Consider the following 25,521-nt stretch of genomic DNA (forward strand, 5'->3'; position numbering starts at 1 on the left):
ACAGACAACATATTAAATGACGGAATTCTCCACACAGCTCGATTTCTTTCCATAAATAATTTTAAAACTATTACCCAATAATGGATTGTAATAAAAAAGCTGACAGGGTCTTGCTCAACAAGTAATCATCGGCGTGTTTTCGAACCTAGAGATGAAGAACTTTCTTATTAGGAGCCCCTGGTGATTTTTAGGTGTTTCCATAAAGCTGTTGCCATTATTTATAAGCCACGGGTTACTTCCTTTCACTGTATGCTAAAATTAATGAAAACTTTCTTTAAAGATTCAGAAAAGCCAGGCTGACTAGAGGGTGTGCGTCAGGCAGCCCAGGTGGCCTTGCCTGGGCAGGGCTGAGACCATTCAGGAGGCAGGAATAGGCACCTCTGGAAACAAGGTGACCTTCTGAGGGTGAGTTCCTAGACAACACCGTCCCACCCAGGTCGGGGCTGTCTCCACCTCTGTCACCTCCGTTTTACCAGGACAGCCCAGCCAGCAATGGGCACATGGGCCGGGCTGTCTCTACTGCCAAGCGTTGACCCTCCTGCTTCCCCACCTTGGCACTTGGCGCTTGCCTGCCGGGTACTCTGCAGGGGCAGCTCACAGGCCGTGGCGGGCACTGCGCAACACGCATGCGTGCATGCGTACGTACACACGCACGCAGGCCTGATACTCGCCACGCCCACCCCTGACTCCACCGGAGCTGAAGGCCAAGATGACGACCGAGAGGGACACTGAGTATGCCAGAGAGACTCCACCCCTCTCCAAGGCTCCGAGCTCCTGGACACTATTAGCACCACTGGATCCAAAAAGACCTATGCTAGCCAAAGAAACCATAATATCTATACTATAAAAGGGCTTTCTGTAGCTGAGTGTAGTGGGAGCAATCTGGGAGGCTGACGCAGAAGGATCACAAGTTCAAGCTCAGCCTGGTAACTTGACAAGACCATGTCTCAAAATAATAACAATGATGATGGTGGTGGTGGAACTGGGATGTAGCTCTGTGTGAATAATGCTCTGGGTTCAATCAGCAGAACTGGAGCCAGGCATGGTGGCACACGCCTGTAATCTCAACACTTGGGAAGCTGAGGCAGGAGAATCACTGAGAGTTTGAGCCCAGACTGGGCTACATAATGGATTCAATGCCAGCCTGGCCTGCATAGCAAGATCCTGACTGAAACAAACAAAACAAAACAATCCCCAGTGCTGGAGAAACAAAAAGCTCTCTTTACACTTCCAAAGCCACTTCACACCCCACTGTCCCCTCACAGAGGCTCTTCCTGACATCACTGTGAGTGCAATCACTCCTTATTAGTCCACGGAAATTGTGGCCACTGTTGTGACACATACTCTGTGGTCTGGAACCCCTTGTATGTGTGTCCCGTTCCCTGCGGGGATAGAGGAGTAGACAGCCCCATGGGCAGACCTTGTCCCATGCTTCTCCATACCACCTGCACCTAGCCCAGCTTCTGGGTAACAGCCTCCCGAATGCAGCCTGTGAAGGGGCTACAAAGGGCACCAAACTCGGGATGAAGACAGGAGTCAAGTTCAGGTCGTGCTCCCAGCCACGATCCTGGACAAGTCACTTCCTCTCTTGGAACCGCATTTCTCTCAACTGTTAAATAAAAAAGCTTAGACATGAGAATCGCTCAGATCCCTGTCAGTTTGAAACCGCTCTGACATAACACAATGCTGTGGTATTTGTAGCCGGTGGTGACACACTAAGTGAAGCAGCCAGTAACAGGAGAGCTTGCTTTTTAAATAGGCCAAGTCGTGTGCTTGGGAGGGGATAATTTGAATACTTTATCTTTCTTTTGCAATTAAATCACATCATATGGACTTTGACCCATGCCCTGGGCCACAGTTGCAAGAGGTGATACTACCCTGTGTTTCCAAAATAACACCTGTCCACTGATATGTCTGAGTGACATTTAAATTTATTAATTAGCAGACTGTCAGCCACTGAGAAAGTTATCTGAAACTAAGGAGCCAAATACACATTTACAAATCAATCCAGTTTATAAAGATCATTCCAGAAGGCCACAAGAGAGACAAGTTAACTGAGCAATCTTTCCTCTGGGTGATGTATTTAAAAAATTTAAATGACACATAGTAATTGTAAATAGTTATGGGCTGCAATGCGATAATTCCATATTTGTGATGATCAAATCAGGTAATTAGCATTTCCATGTCCTTAAATATTTATCATTTTTTTTGTGTTGGGAATCTTCAAATGCCTCTCTTCCAGTCCTTCATAAAATACATGTTATTATAAACTCAATTAACCCTCCTGTGCTGTAGAACACTAGAACTTATTTCTGATACCTATGTTTTGTATCTATTATCTAACTTCTTCGTTCTATCCTCTGATGTGTACTCTTCTATTCTCTTTTCCTAGCAGATCAATTTTTTGAGCTTATACATATAGTAGGAACATGTGATTTTTGTTTTCCTGCGTGCATTTTGCTTCACTTAACATAATAACCTCAGTTCCATTCACATTGGCACAAGAAACAAGATTTCATTCCTTTTTATGGCTGCATAATATTTCTTTTTTCAATTTTTATTTTTTATTAGTACATACTTGTAGTACATAATGATTACATTCCTCTTGGCAAGTTGGTACATACACATAACACATCTTAATTCTTTTTCATCTCCTTCCTCTTCTCTCCCTCCACTCTCTCCATCACTTGGTCCTCTTCCTTTTTGCAAAAGGTCTATCTCTGTATTTCCTATTATCTGTCTTTCATTTTGCTCTTTATTTCTATTTCGGGGGGCTGTATAATATTTCATGGTGTATATATACCATATGCATTTTATTCATGCAGCCATCCTACAATGATTCCTTGTCTTGGCTACCACAATAAGAGCTGCAGGAAACATAAGAGTTCAGGTATCTCTTTGATATACTGATTCCTAGCTGACATCTAGAGATGCCCATCCCAATTTTGGATCCATAATTGGAAACTAATGGATACTCAGTCTCATCAAAAAATGAAGGGGTGGAAGAAGGGAAAGGAAAAATTATGAGAAAAGAAAAAAAATGGAAATGAAGTCTATATAAATAGGGAAGGGTGGAGGGGGTGAAGGGCGCACAGGTAATGGGGAAAAAATAAGAACCAAGATACATCATATACAGGTACAAACACCCAATGATAAATGTAAACGTATTATATACCTAAAATGTACCAATAAAAGAATTTAAGCAAAAAAAAAAAAAATGGGGCTCTGAAGAAGACAGCATTCACTTACCAAATTATTCTTCTTAACTTTGCAGAAAGAACTAAAAAATGTTTCTCTTACAATATGTCTCTGCCCACCAGAAAAAAAAAAAAACCTGCTGATGATTTCATGTAAAACGATCTCCCTTGCATGGCAGAAGGGCTTCCCTACAATGCAAATCATGTAGACAGAAGGCTGCACGTCTGTTTTCCCAATGCGCAGGATCCATGAAGTCACAGGTTCATTTTTAAACTTGGAGCAAAACACAATACACTAATAGGAGAGGCGAAATACCCATTATTATAAACTAGCCATTTCAACAGCTGGAAGCTCCGGAGCAACCAAATAACAGTGGAGAAAACAACTGTCAGCTGCAATTTTCTCTCCCTTTTTGATCCTTTTACAAGTATGTGTTGCATGTGTTTTGACTATTTTTGAAAAGAAAGAGGGGGATAAAAAAGCAACCATGGGCAGTTTTCTCACCATGGTTGCTTTCCACAGGCTTTTTTCAGAATGATATCACTTCACTTCATAAACCCCTTCTTCTTTGCAAGCCCTTCTGAAGAAACACGGAAAGACAGGAGGGTGCTTCCCGGGAATAGGGATGGTTGGTGAAATGAAGGATGCCTTCATGCGGCATTCATGAGGGAAAACACGAAAATAGGAGCCTCCTCTCCTGACCCAAACAGGCAAAAAGCCCGACCTGCTGTCTTGGGATCCATGAGTGCTGCATCCCCTGGCTCCTCTCCAGGGACACCCTGAGGTGGCCTCTGGGTAGACCTGGGACAGCTGTCTGGCACTGTGCCCTCCAGTCTCTCTGCCCCTCAGGCCTGGCAGGTGAACTCCTCAGTTTCCTCTTAAGGCCAAGATCCTGCAGTTCTCTGAGAGAAGTCAAGAGGAAATAGCCTCAGAGGAGGGTGGAGAGTCCCTGCGGTCCCTTCAAGTCAGCCAGGCCTGACTTCTCTGTGAGACACATGGCCTAGTCTCTGAGACTTTAGGGGACCGACAAAATGTTTTGATTTCTTTTACAATCAGAAGGAAAAACAATTACCTTTAGGCTGAAGAAAATATTTTAATATATAATATTAACATATCTATCTTTACACTGATGAATTTTAAAAAATAACTTTCAATCTGTTTTTAAGCAGCAAGGGGCCCACAAGGCTCAAGCACCCAGAGTACATGAAAGTTAGGATGCATCCCTGAAGCCAAATGTTGCTGTCCCTGGGCCTTTTCATGTGCTGTCAGAGATACCCTGCTTGATAATTCCCTTAACTAAAGTCTGTTAATCCATCTCACTTGACCTACCTTCTGCCTCTTACCTGACACCTCCCTGACTCCTCTGAATACTAACACTTAGCTCTCCCCAGTTTGAATGACTCAGCAAGTAGAGGCCATATCACAGCCTTGCACTTCATAAATTTCTATTACCTGTGTATATCATTCCTGCTAAAATACACACACGTCTTCACCACTAAGATCGCTGCATAATAAAGCCTACCCATAAAGTCTACCTGTCTCAACCACACATTCAAGCCATCAATAGACCCCAACTTATATTCTGTGTACTTGCCGTCCTGTTTGCCATCCTTTTGCTCTCTATCCTACCCCTAGTGGACCTTAGACATAGCCACACCAGACACCTTTTCCCAAATATGCCTCCTATTCTTCCTCCACCTTCAGGCCTTGGCAGGAGCTGTTCCCTCAGCCCGATATGCCCCTCCCTTTCATAGCTTCCCAACAAAAGCCCTGTGCCATCTCTAAAACCCTATTGAGGTTTGTGCTCTTCCAGGAAGACTTCTGAGGTCCTTCTATATGAAGTCCGTGCCCACAATCCTACTTCACCCTGCTCTGGGTGTCCCCAGCAGAATTCATCAGAATGTGACTTCAGCCAAAGGAACTTGTAGTCAGCAGAATGTATCCCCCAGAAAGAGAATATGAAACAGAGATTTGAGCGAAAGTATTTTAGGGGAGGTGGCCCCTGGGAGCTGGGGGAGTGGGACCCTGAGATAGGGAACAGAGGAAGTGAATGTGCATGTTTCAGCCACAGGTGAGGTTCCTTCGTTCCTGTTCCTGGCATGTCCAACTTGCTCTGCCCCAGGAAAGAGCTTCACTGGCCAGAGGAAGCTTCCAGGCAAGGCTTCAAGTGCTGATGGAAGGCAGGGGCCAGGGAAATGGCAATACTGAAAGCACCCAGCAGTTACCACCAGATTCTGCTGTGGATTTATTTAGCCTCTAGCACTCAGCAGGACCCTGGGCATGTAGCAGACACACAAGTGCTCACAAAAGGAAACCATTTATAAGCTCTTTAAAGCTGTTTATTTTCTGTCTGCCACAGTACATAGACTCAAGATAAGAACTCAACTCATATATGCTAAGTGAAGAATGGCAAGTGATCTAACCAAATACCCTACTTCTTGAATGAGACCAACCCACATGAACCGAACTTCCACACTATCCACTCTATTTCATACGTGCTATACAATTCCTACAAGCATTACAGACCAACCTTTGTGAAGCTTAGCAATGAAGACAGTTACCAAGTTAAATAATCTCTTGACAAAATGTGCCTACATCTAGAGGAACAATGCAGGAACAATGTCAGATCCTAGGTAATTCCAAGTTTCCAGTTTTCCTGCAGTCTCTGGCTCCTCTGCCACCCACATGGTATGGCTAGGTCCAGAAAGTGGAATGGAGAAGGAGAATAAAATAGGAGTCTCCAAGTGCTAGCCAACAACTTCCTTGTGATTGTACCATGCTACACAGGATGCACCAAGAAATGCCCTGGGGGCCCACTTCAAACCACCACATAGCCAAAGTCTCAAATAAAAAATAATGTAAGGCCATGCAGTAGCATCAGGCAAGGGAGGGACAGCCAGCTTTTCTTGCCAATTTCAGAGCAGAACAGATGTTTCAGCATATCTGAGGTATCCGCCCTCCTAGGACACCAGACATAGGTCACCCATCAGCCATTCATCTTTATGATGAGTTGTGGTGGCCAGCACACAGTTAAGATTAACGCACAACCTTCCCAAGAAGTGCTGTTTGATGGTGAGGATGAACCAAGGGTGACTGCTCATACTCATCACTCCAGTCAATCCAACCAACCAAGTCTCAGCACAGAACTAGAAAAAGAAAATATGCTCTCTGCCTTGCTCTAAACAAAAGACAAAGTAGCCTGTGGATGGTGCATGAGTTGAAATTTGGCTGGGCGGAAATATCCCATGGCCAAGTCCGATGAGACCTGGCTTCCTTGGGACCTGCTGGGGAGGTCGAGGGTTTATGAGTAGAACTCAAGCTACTTGCTAAATTTCATTTCAGGAATGACAATAAAATGTGAAACAACAGCATTTAAGCCCTCTAAAAGGTTCATATGAATGTATGTTTGTCTGGATGAAAGAACTCTCCTACTACTATTTTTTGACAAGATATCTTTTGAACTAAAATGCTTCAGAAGACCTGTTCTGGTGGAATGTTTGCTTTGTAGTTTTCAGTGAGAAAAGAAAAAGAAAAAGAAGTAAGCAAAGAACAAAAATAAAATTTGAACCCAGCTCTTTAACATAAAATTGATTTTATCCTACTCATCTAGAAGAGCCACATAGGAATTACTTTGACCACCAGAGGGCTTTGCACACTGACAAAATGCATTAATGAGACATAAGGTGCTAAAATTTAAACAAAAATAAAGTTGCAAGTTATATTATCTAGGACTGTTAAGGATGGGAGGCTGAATTAAAATAAAAACAACCTTAGGTTTTTCTGAATATGATGGACTTCTCTGTATACATGATGAAGACAAGTTCTAACCCTCCTTGAGTTTCAGAAAGCCATCAAAAGAATTTGGTGCATAAAACTGAAATGACATCACAAGTTAGCTATCAAAAGTTTGAGGATCTTATTACTAAGATATCCCTCCCTAAGTATGGAAGAAGTTTCTTGGATCCCTTTGCTTACTCAGTGAAAATTTAGAAATACCCATAACATAATGTCATGTTCTTAACACAGGGTTGGGGGGGGTCAACACTGATGAACACCCACCACAACACACTTACTGTAGCTAATATACATAATAAGTATATTAACGTGTGTAATTTCCACAATGATCCTGGGAGACGGACACTGTGATTATCCTGATTTTACAGACGAAGAAACTTAACCAATGTCAAGCAGCTCATAATTATAAAAAATAGTTTGGAACAAGCTAGCCATCACCAACGAAACCTGCACTGACTACAGATAACCACTCTATTAAAAAGGGCCATTATGTACCACAATCTATATAATAATAATAACAGTAATCATAATCATAAATAGTGAAAGCCCAGGCCACCTTAGGCGTGAACGTCTTTGGGTGGGTTGGGGAGTACAGTCCACAGCACCCAGACCATAAGGGCACATCAGGGCAGCCAGGAGGAACTGGAGGGAGACTTTGAGCCTACAGTTTCCCATATCTACTGAAGCCTCTTCCAATTTTTCCTGTTTCAGAAATTGGAGATTACCACATATGATTTCATTGGGAAGAAAATGCTCTATTAATATGAAAGTTTACATCTGCTCTTCCACTGGATACTTCAAGGGGATGAGGAGCCCTCTGAGCGTTTCTTCCCCAAACCTATGTGCCAACACGTTTTCCATTACAGTGAGGTGTTTTTACTTGTACCACTCCCTTATGACACAGCCACACTCCCTGAAGTTGGGAACTGTATCTTTTTTATCTTTATGTCCTCAACCCCTAGCCTAAAATTTGGCCCTGAGTAAAATATTCACCCGGCATTTGTAGAATGAGTGAGAGCATGAACTATATAAGTAAAGGTAATGCTAGTAGCTGTAATAGAGAAACCCTGAATGGTTAGAGATTCAATCAGATGTTCAGTATATGGCCTTCCACATAGTGATGCTGGGACCCAGGCTCCTTCTACTTTGTGACTCTGTCAGATATTATACCTCAGAATCTTCACTTCTATCAGTCAGGCCTTCAGACTGCCACATGGCACATGAGGGGATGGGGACCGGAAGGAAGGTGCTGTCCCAGCAACAACTGTCCACTCTGGAAGAAGACAACAACCTTGGTGGACAGCTAGCCAGCTGCCTCTTCCACAATGACCTCAAGGGAAGCAACAGCCTGTAAACAAGACCCACTGCACAAGAGATAGTCCCCAAAGAGGGTAAAGGTGAGTCCCTAAGTATTCCTCCCGAAAACATCCAAGTGCATAAGTAGATCTATGGAGACACAAAATTATCATTTCTTGCAAGAAATTTTGACTGCATTTTGCCATAAAAAAACAACTGCTAACTATAGGTATACTGATGGCTGGAAGCTAAGACTCTGGGTCAGCTTAGACTCAACATTTGGACCATTTACCAAATGTCTGGATCCATCCTAGAAGACAGTGCTGGAGAGAAATCAAAACTGAAACCAAGGCTTCACTGGAGAGGCTTGACTGCTGCCGGTCCTGTGACAGGCAGAGTAGCCCAGAGTCTCCACATCGGTGCCAATAAATAAATCAACCAATATCCCTGTGTCTCAGCTCCATCCAGCATTCCACAATTTCCTAAGGGTGAGGACTGTGCAGTAACAGCTCTGAAGAACCTGTTAAAATATTCATAGTCCTCCAAAAAGCAGGGCAGGGGACGGTCCCAAAACTGTTTTCCCAGTCAGATGGTAATTCCTTCCATTCTTCACCAAGATGGATGCTGTGCTTCTAGAAACTTCCTCTCCACTTAGCTAAGGGCTTCCATGTCCACTTCCCTCACAGTCCTGCTCATTCCCCTGCTCACTGAGGGAATCTTTCACCCTCTGTGCACCTCATGGATCACACAGATGCATGCAACATGGCCACCCTCAGACTAAGGTAGGGGGCTGCATCACTGCTCCTTGAGGGCCTTTTTCTGAGAGCCAAGGTCTGATTCCCAAAGTGGAGCCAGTTGGAAACAGGACCTGGAGCCTTCTGGTGAGTTTGTCTTCCCTTGCATGCATTTTAAAAACTTTGACCAGGTGGGAGGTGTGGATATTAACGGCTGCTCCACTCCAACGTTACCATAAAGTAACAGCACACAGTACCACGCCATCAGTCTTTAATGTCAGCCATAACCTTCATAAATGGGTTTGTAATGAGAAACCCTTGTTTGTCACAGAGAAGGTATGATTGATGCAGCCTGTGAGTGAAATGAAGCCACAGTGACCATCTCAATAACATGAACAGCTGCCAAATATTCATTTAGCAGAATGAGTTTAGAAAACTTTGAGCAGATTGCTTTCACAAGGCTGCCTTCAACAAAAGGAAACATAATTAACGAGCTAATATCAGCATGTGTCTGGCTAAGCTAATGAATATCAAATTACACAGAAACCTGTATAAATCATCATTACCCTGAATTTTAATTGAACTTGCAATTAAACATGACAAATTTTATATACACTAAACCTTTAATTTATACTTTCAAATAAGGAATAATTTATCATTTTTAGTATTTCATAGTTAATTTCCCAATATGTGCACTTCTAATTAACAAGGACAGACAGGCATTTAAAAAAACATACAGTCTCTCTCTCTCCTACTGCTCTATTCAAAACAATCGTTTTCCCTTTTGTATATGTTAGAAACTCCTATGTCCAGGAGTTTGGCTACCAAAGGGCCTACTTGCATATTTAGGGAGAGATCTTAAGGCTATGAGAATTAGAACAGATTTCCCTGTTTGCTTCTCATTTCTCCCCCGGAAAAGGAGGGGTTAAAAGAGCAAGACCATGCTAAAGCAAGCTGGTCTGGGTGTCTCAATTACCTGCTCAGCCTTGCACCCCAAGTCCAGCGACGAGGGGAGCACAGGGCCTCCCTGGCTAGACAAGCAAGGCAGCTTGTGTTTTAAGCTGCACATTAGAAACAAACCACCTTACTTTGGAGTTAACGCAAGGCCTGTTTGTTTTACCTGGCCAGCCTGTAATGAGCACGCTCTGTGGAAGGATTTGTATTTTATTATTATAATTACGCCACCATTATAAACATACCTCGAGCAACCTCAGCATAAAAGGCAGGGAGTGCTATTAAAACAGACGTATAAACACATGGGAAACAAGACAGGATTGTAAAAGGGCTGCAACAGAAACTAATTGGGTTTGCTTTTGTCCTTAATCCCAACCCATTAATATGGTAAGCAGTGTGGTCTAGGGAGCTGCATGCTGAGAATGGAGACTTCTGTACCCAGTAAGGCCTCTAATTGGCTGTGTGACCACAAGCAAGATCCTCACCTCTCTGTGCCTCAGTGTTCTTGGGGGCAAAATAAAGCTAATAGAGATAACTGCGCTTGTTTTAGATGTGCAAAAATAATTTGAGAAAGAAAACATTATAAAAGGTAATAGCATTGTCCTTATCTAGTTTTGGGGGGAAAAGACAAAGTAAAAGGGCAGACAACATCTGCAGATACTTATGCAACAGTTGCAAGAAATAGGAGCAATTGAATTCCTATTTTCTCATTTGATATGTGAAGGAAACTAGACAGGAATTATCACCATTTGAAAGATGAGAAAATGGAGGTGCAGAATGTCCTGCTCTGGGGCAGTGGGGAGCTGCAGTTAGAGCTGGGACTTGGAGCATCCGGAAGGAGCTCCTGGGCCCTCACCATGCTGCCCTCCTGCACCCTCCCTTAAGAAGAGGCTGGGGCGCAGGACGAGATCAGGGAAGCCTTTGGCTGGGGGGCCTCAGAATCATTAAATCACTTCCAACTCTCCCTGACAAATGGTTCAACTGGGCCTGGAAAGGGGGGACAAGACACCATTTCCAAGAGCAAAGTTGAAAGAGGTACAAAGTCACCCGCAGGAACAGTACTGACACATGGTAGAGACAGTACTACAGACACTCATCAGACACTCATCTCTGAAGACAGAAAAGGGAGACTGACAAAAACAGGAGGGAGACATTTGTAACTCTTTCTTCCACAGCAAACCAAAGACTCTAGAAATGAGAATGAATCCAAACCAAAAAAAGTGGAAGGAGCCCGGGGGCATGGTGCTGCATGCCTATAATCCCTGTAATCCCCACACTCTGGGAGGATGAGGCAGGAGGACTGCAAGTTCAAACCTAGCCTGGGCAATTTAGTGACTTACTGAGACCCTGTTTCAAAATGAAAAATTTTAGAAAGGGCTGGGGATGTAGCTCAGTGCAAAGGCCTTGGGTTTGATCCCCAGTACCATAAAAAGAGGGGCACTGGGAGGAAGAAAATAAAAAAAGAAGAGGCTCTCTAAAAATCAGCTACCACTTCATTTCAATTACAGATTACCATTTTGTTTCTAGAGGTCCCCTAACCAGTGGAAACAAAAAAGAGGTAGGAGAAGCTGGGAAGTGAATGCATTTTCTGGGAAACAGTGCTTGCCCATGCCTATGAAGCAAAGGGACAAATATTTTCACACATTATCAGATAGCCGAGTGAAACAGCCTCCACCAGAATTTACAACTGAAGGCTACCAGAATTTACAACTTGTGAAATTGTGCCTGTCCGTATTTTCTCATTACGCTGGATTCGGCTGCAGACACTGTGCACTTGCGTTTTCCTTTTCTCCTCGTCTCCCTCCCGCCACTGTCTCACTACTTCCTAGTTAAACCTTGTCTCAAGTTATCAACACCCTCTGGAGAGATAAGGCTCCTCTCACTTACAAGCTGTCACTAATAATCGAACTTTCAAGACTCCATCTCTAAGAGAGACTCCCCAAGCCACGCAGGTCACAAGAATTAACTGCCACCGGTGCTGGCAGAAAACTCGGCTCATCAATCTATAGCTTTCTCGTCATAATTAGAATAACGGCTCTGAAAATTTGGGCTGATGTTGACTTGGTCTTAGGCCGCAAAGAGTGCTGATTAAAATCTTGGTGTGAAAGTTAATGATAAGTGCTGGTGGCGTTGCCGTGGAGACGGGGACAAACAATTCCCTCTCTGTGACATTTTCAATGTCCTGGAGAAGAAAAACTGTCCTCTTTAGTGTGGCAGCGTATGAAGCTTATTTATGGCTACAGGGCTCAGTGGATTGATGACTGTCGTAACATACTGTCAAATCCTTTACTGACACATTCATTTTTTTGGAGCCTCTGGTGTGGCAGAAATAAAATAAAATAATAAAAACAAAACCAGGGGGAAAATTCTCCAGCAGACCACAGACGGCCACCAGTGGACCTTCCTTTCACTACAGGACTCCAGAATTAATAGACAGAAAGACTTCATACTTCTTGGCTTCGTAGCCAAGGAAAAGAGAGAGGCATAATTGGAAATCGCTGAGTAAGAAAGAACAATATTGTGGCTGCCAGGTCACCCTAGGACTGGTTATTATCAAAGTAAGCTATTTGTAAATACCGCAGATCATTAACTATAAACAAGTATGCTTTCCCTACTTCTCGTAGAGGATGGCATCTTAGAAAATGAAGGAAGGTTTGGGAAAATTCTCCCAGCCAGAGACAAACTAGAATAGCCCCTGTCTCCATCATACAGCATCTTAGCCACCAGTGTCAAATCCAGGTTCAGTGAAGTGATATTAATTTCTATAAACAATGCGCAGCCCGATGATCTGCAGACACATCCACCATTTCCTTTGCTCTTCATCCAACTGCAAAGCGAGCACCATCGTACTCGTGCCCACTTCATCTGCAAGGAAGCCAAGGCTCAGCCCATCTAAGTGCCATCCCTGACACCCCTGAAGGGACCCAGTTAGGTGACGAAACGGAGCCGGGACTCCCAGCCTAAATCTTTAGTAGTCACAGTGCGTGATGAGTCACTATTTCAGAGCAGGCAGGTGGTCCCACAAGTAATGGGCTGCTTTCCTGTGGGCTCTGTTAAATGTTTCTGGCTGGTGCAATGAAACGGCTACAGTTCCACAGCAGATAAAGGAACTCCTAGCGATGAGAGCAAGTCCATAAAGACTTCTAGAGGTTCTCTGGCATTTTCCTAGTTCCTTTCATTTAAGGATCCTAGTCATCATTATTATTGTTGTTGTTATTAATAATGATAATGAAATAAACTATGCAAATATGGGGAATGGCGTTAGCCCTAAAATGCAGGCAGTAATGTGGTAATTTATCTAATAATGGAATCGCAAAGTGATTTTATTTGCTTTTATGGCTCCTTTCTTTCAGAGGAGCTGGGCATCAATAATGGCGATACTAATGAAATCAACTATGCAAATGTGGAAATCATTTTTGTCCTAATGTACCAATTTAGCCAGTGAAAGAAATGCAGCATAGTCTGATGTGCTTCCCAACACCCGGGAGCGAAGGCTGCAGAAAAAGCAAGGCTGTCAGCAGCCCTTTGGTAAGGACCAAGACCTTTACTCCACGGTGAAAATTTTAGGAAGTGCCCTTGATGACTTAAGTAGAGAGAAAGATTTTAATAGGAGAGCAAAATGTGTCGATGATTCATTTTCTAGGCAGAAGCTTTACAAATTGGCCCTGGGGCAATCAGGGACTGCTTAGAACCACAAGTTCAAGCAGATTCCTCTTGGGCCTTTTCCTTATGGTCCTAGGATTCCCCCTCTTCTCAGTACAGTATTTGCCTCTGATCTGGAGTCAGTGGGGACATTTTTTAAGCTAGATGGGAAGAGCTCAAAAGGGCTCCAGCGAAGAACCAAAGGTGGCACTGGAAGAACCAAATGGCCCCTCAGGGAGCCAGAATAGTTCACCTCCTCTTTTTAAAAATTTTTTTCAGTACTGGGGATTGAATCTAGGGCCTTCACATTGAGCTGCATCCCCAGCCCAACCACATTCCTAGCCCTTTTTATTTTTTATTTTGAGACTGAATCTCATTAGGTAACCAAGTTAACCATACAGAACAGTGATCCTCCTGCCTCAACCACCCAGAATGCCAGGATTCCAGCCATATGCCACCATGGCCAGTTTAGTTCATCTTTTCTAAGCTCTGCATTTGCACTCCTTGTCTCTCCACTACAGAACGTGTAATACCTGCTGCCATGATCAGATGGGGGAAGAGCACACAGACAAAGGGGTACAAGACAGCCACCAAAGGCCAAGAATTTTCAACAGATCTCTGTCCAGTATTCATTTATGAGGGAGTCACAGATTTGAAAAAGTTGTGAGATCTCTGAAGACAGAGACTTTAACTTATTTTTCTTTGTGTCCCAGAGCTTGGCATGGTTAAGTGACCAGAAAATATCAAATAAAAGAAGAAATGAATAGGGCTGGGGATTTAGCTCAGTGGTTTCACCGCCTGCTGCACAAGCGCAAGGACCCGAGTTCGATCCCCGGTACCAAAAAAAAAAAAAAAAAAAACAGAAGAAGAAATGAATAAATGGGGGAAAATAAAGTAGATTTAGGTAAGACAGAACTCTAGATCTATATATTCAGATACCCACAACAAAGAATATCCATGCTCAGTACTGCTCAGAGATCCAAGTACAGAGCCTCACCCTCAGCCAAGAGCTCCAGGAGGCCCCACTCTGACCTGCTTCCATCTGCCTTCCACAGCTAAGGGATGAGCCCAAGATCCAATGGCACTTCCAGCCTGGAACGTATTTCCCAGTTAGTAGCCCATATTATGAGTAACCAGGGCCCAAATTTCCTTCTCAAACAACTGTGAGCCTCTTCTAGGGCTTCAAAGAACCTCTTCTCTGAGTTCTACATTCAACAACACATATTACCACCAGTATATGTGCCATCTCAGCCCATGGGGCAGCCTAAGAGCAGCTCCAAGTGGGTGGAGGGTGGATAGGCAAGCTGGGCATCCATGTACAGGTATGCATTGACTTCTGTTGGTAAAGAATAGACTGAAGGACAGAAAGAAAATGGAAATGTACTAGTCAGCTTTTCTGTTGCTGGACAGAATACCCGATACGCTCAGTTTAAAGGAAGAGAGGCTTAATTTGGTTCATGTTTTAAGGAGATTCAGTCCATGATTAGCTGGCTCCAAGGCAGGAACATCTTAGTAGAAGGGAATAGCAGACCAAAGCTGCTTAATTCATGGTAGCTGGGAGGCAGAGTAGGGAAACAGGGGCCAGGGACCAGACATACTACCCAAAGTCTACCTGCCACAACTCATTCACACACACCCAACAATGTGTTCCACCAATCCCCTGGGTGGCTCCCAAGCCAATCAAGTTGACACATTCAAGCTTAACCACAACAGAAAGGGAGCTTCAAATAAGGGATCTCATGTGGACTCTCCTCTGAGTCCCACAAATGTTAAGGGTGGGCCTATGTGTGGATCTTCATGTCTTCACGTCTTCAGTTTAATTTATGGGCTGTCACTCTGGGTCAAAGCCTTGGGGCTGGAGGGGACTACCTGTGGTATGAGAAAACACAATTACATTCTTACTCTTGGGCTGGTTGATGACTAGGGAAGGAAAGAAAAGGACCACAGGAACAAACCTCAGGTTCTAAACAGATTGTCAATATTTAAATAAATAAATAAATAAAAAAGAAACTCTAGCAGTCAGTTCTAATTAATTCATGGCAATCAGCTCCTCTTGTTCTATTAGTTACCATTACAGCAACACATTCTTGAGCAGAATACCAGAAGCTTTCATTAGAATCATTAACATATTTGATATCTGATGGTATTTGATTTCTGACTTTTGCACTTTGACTTGAAGCTTGGTGCAAGATGTAATCTCACTGATTGTCTGGGTTTTTTTCTTTCTCTCTCTCTCTCTTCTTTTCCTCCCATGAATACTTCACATGACATTTCTTTGTTAACTGTAATTAATGTTCACATTTATCACTAGTTGTATTATTTGGAAAAGCAGTCGTGATGATAAAAGATGTGACAAAGACACACACATGTCTTCTTATCCAGAATGGCTTTATCCTCATTTAGGTTTGGGGGGAAAATAAATGAAATAAGTCAAGCATGTATTTGTTTTCACAGTCAGGATGGATTGTTTAAAGTGATAGCTCTTGGAGAAACCAATGCAATTAGCTTTCTCAAAAAAAAGTGTCATTAGGCATGAGTGAAATCTAAAAAAGACAAGGAAATTTGAATTGAGGCTGAACAAGTTAGGCTATAAATCTCTCGCTTCCATTGATGGTAGGTGTTAAAGACAGAGGCTGTGCCCAGACAACTAGGGCTCAAGGTGACTCAGACAAAGGCAGAAACCATCCCCCTCTTTCTCTTCTCTGTCTCGTCCCCTCTTCTCTGTCTCATTATCTTGCATTTTCTGCTGTTGATAGATAGAAGATACCTAGGTTAATATTCCAACCAAGGAGTACATACCTCTGTGGCTTGAGCTGCCACCAGGTATGGAGGAATATCTGGACAAACATCCTTACAAAGTGGGTGCCTTCTGTCCAGCAAGCATAGGACAAACTCCTCCAGTCTTAAGTAGCAAGGTTCTATGATCTATAAGGGTAAAAGGTAGGCAGGCAACAGGGTTTTATTTGTTTACAAAGAGAAAGTGTCATCAGGGGAAATGGTACTCCAAGAAACCCAGGTCTCTATTCAGATTCGGAGTTGGAGTAGAGCTGCCCTGATGTCCTCTCGGTGTGACACAAACACCTTCCATGGGGATGGGAAGAGCCATCTGCATACACAGACACTCCAAGGCTCCCCTGCATGGTTTGCACATGGTTGCAAAGGGGCCCAAATCAATCTCTTCTTTCTAGGGTGGTTGCCTTCCCCTCCCTCAGCCCAGTCTCAAAGGAGTTTCCTCCACCATGAACTAATGGTCTGCAATTTATTTTAAAGACGCTATTTTGATCCTCAAGAAGTACTTAGGGGAGCAGGGAACCATAAACACCTCCTTTTTAAAAAATTTGTTTCCTTTTTCCCAGCCTGTAATTTAACTCTGACTGGCACCATTCAAATCAAGTGTTCTGAACACAGAATGCCATCAAGTCAGCTCCAACTTAGAGCACATTTTTACGACCAAGTAAGAAATCCCTTAAAACAAGGTTTTCGGAGGGAAACGTTTGACAGACTTAACTCTTGTGGTGCAAATATGCCACAATGACATAGCAATTAGTTATTCAAAATATGCAAAGGGATTACAAGCTTTTTCAAGTCGTTTCATAAATACATCCTCTTCTGGTACACAATCAGTAATTATATCATTCTTACTCAACTGTAAACTTCCTGGGTATGATTTATATCTCATTGAAATCAACACAAAAGTATTTGTTTTCTCAAAGGAAGAGCCCCGGTTCTAATCTCTAAGGCTCACACACATCAAAGCTGGAGAACTACTGTTCTGTCTCACTAATGTAAATAAAACGGTACACAAATATTCATGCAAATTAAGACAGAGAGGTCTGTCAAGAAATATTTATCTTCCAGGCCTGCTGTGGTTTTGCATAGTGCTCCCTAAGAAAATTCCTACACAGGGGCTGAGTAAATAGGAGAGGAAGATGAACACCAAGACAGTTTTTACGGCTTTTGTTTAGATGGTCCCCCAAAGCCTCATGCAGTCATAGATGGGGCTTTTTCAGAGGTAGCTGGATCAAGAATGTCTGACCCTGGGACCAATTCATGGTGCAATGCTAGGATCAAGAGAACTAGGATTAAGGATGTGAGCTACCCACCTTAAGTAGCCTGCAAAAGATATAAGGGATAGAAAGGGTTGTGGTCGACCTTTGTTGCTTTGCTACCTTCTGCCTGCCATGAACTGTTTCTCCTATGTGATGTCTGTCTGCCATGCCACCCTGCCTTGGAGCCAGCTGATTATGGACTGAAACCTCTACAAACTGTGAGCTAAATAAACCTTTCCCCTTTTAACTTTGGGAGTTGGGTATTTTGTCTCAGCAATGAAAGAAAAGTAACTAAGACAACAGTTCTCCCAGCCTCTATCCTTATCCCTGCAGAACTAGTATTGGGGAAATCACAAGTCTGAGATGGATCAGGCATCAAAGCCATCAGGGATGGATGTTCATCATTCCTTAGCCTACTTCACTCCCACATCCAAGAGGTTTCAATAGTTGGGCACTGTTGGAAAGACAGAGAGAGAGGGAGGCATCTCTAACTTAACGGATGACCCTGACTGCTAGGCTGTAGGTTTTGGCTTATCATGTGGCAGCAGTCCAGTAACTGAGGACTGGCCACATGGGTGAACAGAAAAGCTGGGTTTACATGGCAGCTCTAGGATGAAGACCAGCTCCAGGAAGACTCTCCTAACATCAGCCCATTCTGAAAAATCTGAATGTCTGTCTACATAGCACATTGAGCACATCTCTGTTCCAGAGATGTGTTTCAATGTGTTTCATAGACATGATTCTTTTCAATGTCTGTCTCCTCTACTGGATTATAAATTTATTCATGGCTAGGCCTCCTCTGGCACCATGTCTGGTAAGAAATGTTTGCTAAAGATTCTAAGCCAAGTTTGGTAAAAGTATCTCTTCTGGAAGAAACAAGCACTAAATTTTTGTTTACAAGATTGGAGCTATTGAGACTTTTGGTCTACAACCAAAATCTGACCTTCCTCAATACTGTCTCTGTACTGGAATATTTTATTACAAGGGAGAAGTCGAAGAACTCCATATATGAACCAGATTAAAGTCCAAGCTACAGAAGAGCACAACATTCTGTTCCCCTCTGCAAAACCAATGTCCAGCACAGAGCCATAGTATATCCTCATAGATACAAAACCTATGTTAAAATTTGCATGGATAGGTGACTTTAGCATTTCTGAAATATCAACATTTCCAAAGATATCTCCACATCTGGTCCTCTCTATTGTCCAAAACTCCCAACACAATAGTTGCTCTTCAAAGTTAAGGTCTTCAACCAAATGACTTCCTTTTAAAATAAAAATGTAAACAAGTCATGCCTAGAAGTAAATTTTATCCCAAAGTAATCTATTAATAATTCTGTAACTTGAAATATATTTTCCCATAGTTTATAGTCAAGCTCCACAGTGACTCACAAGCCTTTTATCTCAGACATTGCTTATATTTGGGATAATCTAAAACCTGAACTCTTTTTTTATCTTTCCCTTGTTTGGGGGAAACTCTCAATTATGTGTGGTCTTGGAGTGATTATTGCCCATCCTCAGGCCCAGTAGAAGCCAAAGCATCCAGATCTCTCTTCTCTCTGGAAGTCAGACCATTGGCAAGTCCCTCAGCTCAGTTCTTGGAATTTTCCCACCTGGACTGAGCATCAGGAATAAATGAGACAAAGACAGAGGGTTAATGAGAATTCATTTGTGATGAGGCAGTGCCAAGCACCAGGGTAGAGGTTCCTGCCTCCAGAAATTTGTCTTGTGTCCACATTTTGGAACTTCTGGGCCACTTAGATATCTTTCCCTTCACCTTACCAGCTCCTTCGACTTCCACTCCGTTGTGAGAACCCCTAATACCCTTGTATGCACTCCCTTTTTATTTTTTAAAGAGAACAAAAGGCTATTTCTTTGTTTGCAATCAATAATCTTTTACTGGTATATCTGTAGACAGAGATCAAATGGTATGCATTTGCCTTAAAAATTTGTAGGAAGAAGTACTATACCAAAACAAGTTCATAAACAACATGAATCCCATAAACCAAGAAGAAAATCTGCTTCTCCTTGTATATGAGCGCTTCAGGAGAAACCACTCTGATTAGAAGCAGATGGTCCAACCTTAGAAGGTCCACTATCCTGCCCCAAATGATGTACAAGTATGTAAACAGTGTCAAATTTCTTAGTCAGTTTAGCCTGTTTCCCTGGCCTTAAGAATAAAGGACTTAGATAGACCCTAACCTTACTTAAAGAGTGCAAACATTTTATGAGTTTAAGGTTTAATAAAGGTGAGAAAAGGACACGCAGGCATTACCGGGCCCTTTGTCAACTCATAATTTCTAAGAGCCCTAATCTCCTACCCTCGCCTTCCCAAAATATCAGAAGAACAGCATTGGCACAAAGTTCCCCATTTCTTCTAGGCTGCTGACCCTAACTATGATCATCATTAGAAAACAAACAGCAAGAACCCTCTAATAGTAAAGGCCTAATTAACTTTGTCATTAAACCAAACCCTTCAACTTAACCTTTGGTTCTACAAAAGGAATTGTTGATAGAAGACTCTGCTACTCATTGGAGAACCATTACCTATATGCTCATTACCATTACCTATATGCTATAAACTCCTTATTACCCCCAAAACATAGGTACATGGCCTTCTTATACATGGCCAGAGAAGAGTCACTGGCTCAGAGCAGGGCTGGGTATCTGCTAATGTTGAATACATTTCAGCTTTGCCACAGTAAGACCTTAATTTCAGAGATTTATAACCAGTGTAAATCTGTCCTGAACAGAAGCCTGACACAAAATTACTTTGCCCAGTAATGATTTTTTAAAGTTTTGGACTAAGTGCCTTTTATTCAACTTTACAACCAAAAAAAAAAAAAAAACAAGAAAAAAAGAAACAAAGCAAAGCACCATAAGATCTGCCCTCCAGGCTACAAATATTCTCATGCACACATACACACTTACACACCCGTGCACATTCACACATGCACACAGTTGCGTGCTTCCAGAGCCAGCACTGTTATCTCTCAGCTCCTCCAGAGCAAAGTCTATCCTTCAGCGCAGGGCCCAGCAAGGGAGAAGAGGGCTGGATAAATATTCAATGAGGAGGTCTGTGTCAGAAATCCAACCCAGCTTGATTTCCTGTAGCCAATGGGATGGGCCCTTTATGTGAAATCATCACCCACATGCAATATCCAAGCGTCATGCTCACTTTGCTTAGTAAGTATTTGTTTGGTAGCAGTAGGGGCTATTCATCTAGGCACACTCTTATTAGTTAAATGGGGTTCAGCAAGAAAGGTAACACAGGGCTCAGGTCCCTATTACGTGCCAGGGAGACAGGAGGCAAAGAGGAAGGGGAAATCACAATTACAAGAAAAAACAACTTTTAAATTATCAATAAACTACTGAGTGTAATAGGAACTGTTCCAAGTGCTTTATACATACTAATTTGTATAATCCTAATCATAAACCCACAAGGTAAGTACTATGATTTTCCTTATTTTCACATAGGAACATGGTAAATTACCCCAAATCAGACAGCTAACAAGTGATGGAGCCAGAATTGGAATCCTAGCAGTTCCTGGGTTTGTGTTGTACACACTAATGCCAAAATGTTCTCTACAAAATAATGATCTCACTATTCCATTCCAATGCACACAAATGATTGTAATAATCAGAACTGTAACAGTAACAACAGCTGGTATTCAATGGAATATAGCTTGTGTTACATACTTTACATCCACTTTCCCTTCAGTCAGTCTTCACAACATACTAATAAAGGCTCTGCTTTTATCAACCTCAACACACGGATGAGGAAAGTGAGATGAAGAGGTTATGGGAACTGCTCAAGGTCCTGGGTTGGGAAGAAGAGGACTGGAACCCACCTCACATCTAGCTGAAACCCAAACTCACATCTGGCTGACTCCAAAACCAACACTCCACCTAGTGAGCATCACCCCCTTCTCAGGCAATCACTGTGAATTTTAGCAGAGTATATGCAGGGCCAGCGTGCTAGCAATTTCCCACCCTATCTCCTCTCTCCTCTGCTGAGCATAGATCAACTGTTTCAGAAGGAAGGATCAATCTTCCTTCATGTGTCATTCTAAACCTTACTTGACTCTGTGCAAGGCACTCTTCCCTGGGGATTTTCCTATGTATGTTCAAGCTATTGCAGCACCATGCAGGACTTAAAGTTTGCTGTTTCTATCATACATATCTGTTTCCATTTCCAGTTGTCACTGACAAAGACCTGGGAGTTATAAGACTCTATAGCAGAATGGTTAAAAACTCAAGATTCCAAAATCAAGGAGCCTGGTTTGAATCTAGACTCTGACACCTAGCTAGCTGTGTGACCTTGGGTGAAATTATTTCACTGTACCCGTTTCCTCATCTGTAAAATGGACATATTATGAGCACCTATTTCACAGGGTTTCTACGAGGATGATATACATAAAGGACTTAAGACAGCATATGGTACACAGTGAAGGCTCAATCAGTATTTTTCATTGATGGTGATGTTTCAGGAAACAATTTACTCTTGGCTAATCTGTTTTCAGGTACCCTCTGCTTGAATCTAGCCAGCACCTGACAGTCAGATTCATCTTGAAACACCACTTTCATTGTGTTGCTCACTGGCTCAAAGTTGCCTATCATTCTGCAAATAAAGAACAACACTCACTGCTGGAAGTGAGCTCACATAAAGGATGGTGGTGACCACATGACTTCACTGTAGCTTTCCAGATAAAATCCAATCTCCTCCCCAGGACTTCAAGTTTTGAAAGCTGCCCCTTTCTCACTGGAATTCCCCCAAATAAATGTGTCTTTTACTATAATTTTTTTAAAGTTTACACACTCCCTATATATTCTTATCACCCCCATATACACCCACATCCTATCTGTGCTTCCAGTCCAATGGTCCTTCAGTCCCACTGTGTATTAGAAGCATCCAGAGAACACTGAGACACACAAGATGCCCAGTGGGTCTAGGATGGGGCTCAAGTATCTTGGTTTCTAAAGGCCCCCAGGTGATTCTGATGGTTACCCAAGAAACTCACAGGTCCTTAGGAGTCCTGGAAGCTCTGTCACTTCGGCTTTCAAATGAACACCAAGCACTGTTCCATTATTCACATCTCATGAAGTCTACCCTGACCACCCCACTAGATTGTAAATTAAAGGAAGGAAGCACATCTGACCTGTTTATAAATACTAGATCAAAGTCATGCCCCCTTCTGGGTAGCCATACATACTTTTAATGCAGGCTTCAGTTTTGACTTTCTGGAGAATATAATTTCAAGGCAGGTAGAGATGAATGACAAATAGTTTAGTATTCTCTATGGGCCCAGTACCCACTGAACACAAAACCATCCAGGGTCTCAAGTAGCAAAAAGTAGGTAGGCAGTAGCTACAAGATTGCTGCCAAAACTAGGTCATCATGAAGAAGCCAGTGTACATAATACCCAACATATATATGCACTGTACCAAAGACAACATTAATAATATAGCATGCTACTAAATGAGCTCCATCCAGTGAACTTTTATCAGGAGCCCGCAATGAGGATATTGAAGGGCAATGGCCATCTTGAGGTGCAATGTATAGCTGCTTAATTTTCACCAGGCATCTGTGACATATAACATTACCCCAAAGTGAAGTCTGCCCTGATCAGTTCCTCCCAACAGGGCTTTGCTGTCTGTCACAGCTCTCCAAAAGGGTCGCTGAGTGGAGGCAATGGAGCAGTCTGGCCAGCTAAGTTCCTTAGGCTCCCCTAAATCTTTGAAAATGATCAGTGCTTTAAATGCTAAGAAGTTATCTGCGATTCCTTCGGCCTCTGAGAAGCAAACCAAACCAGGTCCCTTATAAGAAGGCTGTGAAGTCAGTCTGAGCCCTGAATGGAAGCTTTCTTGTGTTAGCCACAGGTGCCAGAGGTAAAAATTTAAGATGAGTATATGATACGTCACCAGCTGCTATTACCATCCTAACAGAGCTGAGAGAAAGAGGCTATTAAATATAATACATAAGATAACATTTAGTAAGGAAATCTGGATAATTACTTAGTAAAAAGGACATTGAGTCAGGTTCTAAGCCATTGCCCTGAATTGGGAATGGCATTACTTATATCTTAAGTTAAATTGAGTAAAACTTCCTATGTGCTCCCTTAAAGAACACCTGTAAGCAATGAGTTGGAATATCTAATTCATCCTGCTTTGTGCTGCAGTCCTGAGGAGTAGGTCAAGATTCCTGGGCCCTACAACCTAGAGTGTCTGGGCTAAGTTGTTCAGGGTGATAAGCATATCCCAGCCAGGGTGCAGCAACAGTTCCCTTGCTATGCTCTGGACCTGCCATAGACAGAGCCCAGAGGGCTCAGTTGGTAACATATTTTCTTCCCTTTGTTGCAGTTGGTAGACAATAAGATACATTCTAAATTAGGGTAGGCAGAGAAGATAATGATCAAGAGCACCCTGCCTGGTCAGAAAACAATGGAGTTGATTAAGTTCCCACAGTATCACCATGATCACCAAAATCACTGGTCACCACTGTCACACCAATTCCTTACATATATCTGGTACAGAATAGAACTTTCTCATTTAGCCTCATGGTTTTAAATATTGCCTCCACACTGATAAATCTTCTAAATGTCTACCTCAGTCTGACCTTCTTGACAACTTCACTTGGATGGCCAACATATCCAGGTCTTCCCCTCCTACAACCTTCTCCATCACTTGGGTGATTAGTTTTCAACATATGAATTTTGGGAGGACACTAGCATTCAGAGACTAGCACTAGGTCTCCTGCTCATCAGTTCCTTATCTTTGCCATAAGCATACCTGGGTGAAGGGAAATCTTGTCTACTCTGTGCTCACAGTGCTCAAGATGAACAGAACATAGCCAACATGCATGGGGCTTAGTGGCATCTCTGGAGAAATAAGACAAGCCAGTCTATATCTAGAGGAGCTATTGGTAGCAACTGACTTCTCATCATGGATCTGACTCTGTCACCACCCACACCAGCCCTTCTGAAGGTTCCAGCTGAACAGAGGCTGAAAGAGACCACTTTAAAACTCAGATCAGAAGAACAGCTGAACCCTGGAGTCTGCCCATTATAATCAACACAGAAGCCTTTAAAAAGTACCAATGGCCAGCCCCACTCCAGACTAGTTAAATCAGAAGCTTTGTGGGTGAAGCAGAAGCCCTGGCAGTTTGTTTAAAGCTCCCTAGGTGATTATAAAGGACAGATGTTGCCAACCCCTGGCTCAGGGCTTCATCATTACAAAGTGCTTTCATTTGCATTATATCCTTTCATCATCCTAAAGGTAGTTGGTGGAGCATCCTAGAGTGGTAAGTGAAGCAGGTATTAATACCAAGTTAGTGGTAGAGAAACTGAGATTCAGAGGTACTGACTGACCCAGTTTTCTAATTAGCTAATTAGAACTGTAGCCAGGCAGGTGTGATTTAGGAATTAAGCAGTGACATCTAAGCAATGATTTTCAGATGGTAGTCAAACCACCTGGGGATTTTGTGGCAATACGGATTCTGAATCAGGACTGTAACAGAGAGCCCAGGAATCTGCATTTCTAACAAACTCTGAGGATGCTGATGATGCAGGTCTCTGAACCATTCTTAGGAGCAATAGCCTAAACAGCACACATCTGCAGGAACCAAGCCAAATCCATTCTTGAGTCCTCGTGCGGTGAAGGTCGGGAACCTCTCAACAGCTTCCTGGCAGTTTTCTGGGCCTGACTGAGTTCTACACTATACCATACAAGTTCTATACCACAACATTGGTAACACCCAGCCTTCTACCTGTCTGTACCACATCAACCTGGTGACATTCTGTGAAGCAAGGTGAGGGAACCCACCCCCACTACCACACACACACACACACACACACA

General features: G+C 42.8%; 1 protein-coding gene and 1 long non-coding RNA gene across 45 annotated transcripts in view; one reads left to right on the forward strand and one right to left on the reverse strand.

Moving 5' to 3' along the window:
* The window catches only part of Lrmda (leucine rich melanocyte differentiation associated), a 1,370,443-nt gene that overhangs the window by 895,396 nt on the left and 449,526 nt on the right, over positions 1-25,521 (reverse strand). The gene's annotated exons all lie outside the window — the stretch shown is intronic.
* Positions 12,156-15,048, forward strand: LOC110349579 (uncharacterized). Its single transcript, XR_002395607.2, has 3 exons — positions 12,156-12,535; positions 13,331-13,505; positions 14,141-15,048. It is a non-coding gene; the product is annotated as an uncharacterized LOC110349579 (long non-coding RNA).

The sequence above is a fragment of the Heterocephalus glaber genome, unplaced genomic scaffold, assembly GCF_053883595.1.
Source record: "Heterocephalus glaber isolate CG9 unplaced genomic scaffold, H.glaber_assembly_v1.0 deba00001497, whole genome shotgun sequence".
Taxonomy (NCBI): Eukaryota; Metazoa; Chordata; class Mammalia; order Rodentia; family Bathyergidae; genus Heterocephalus; species Heterocephalus glaber.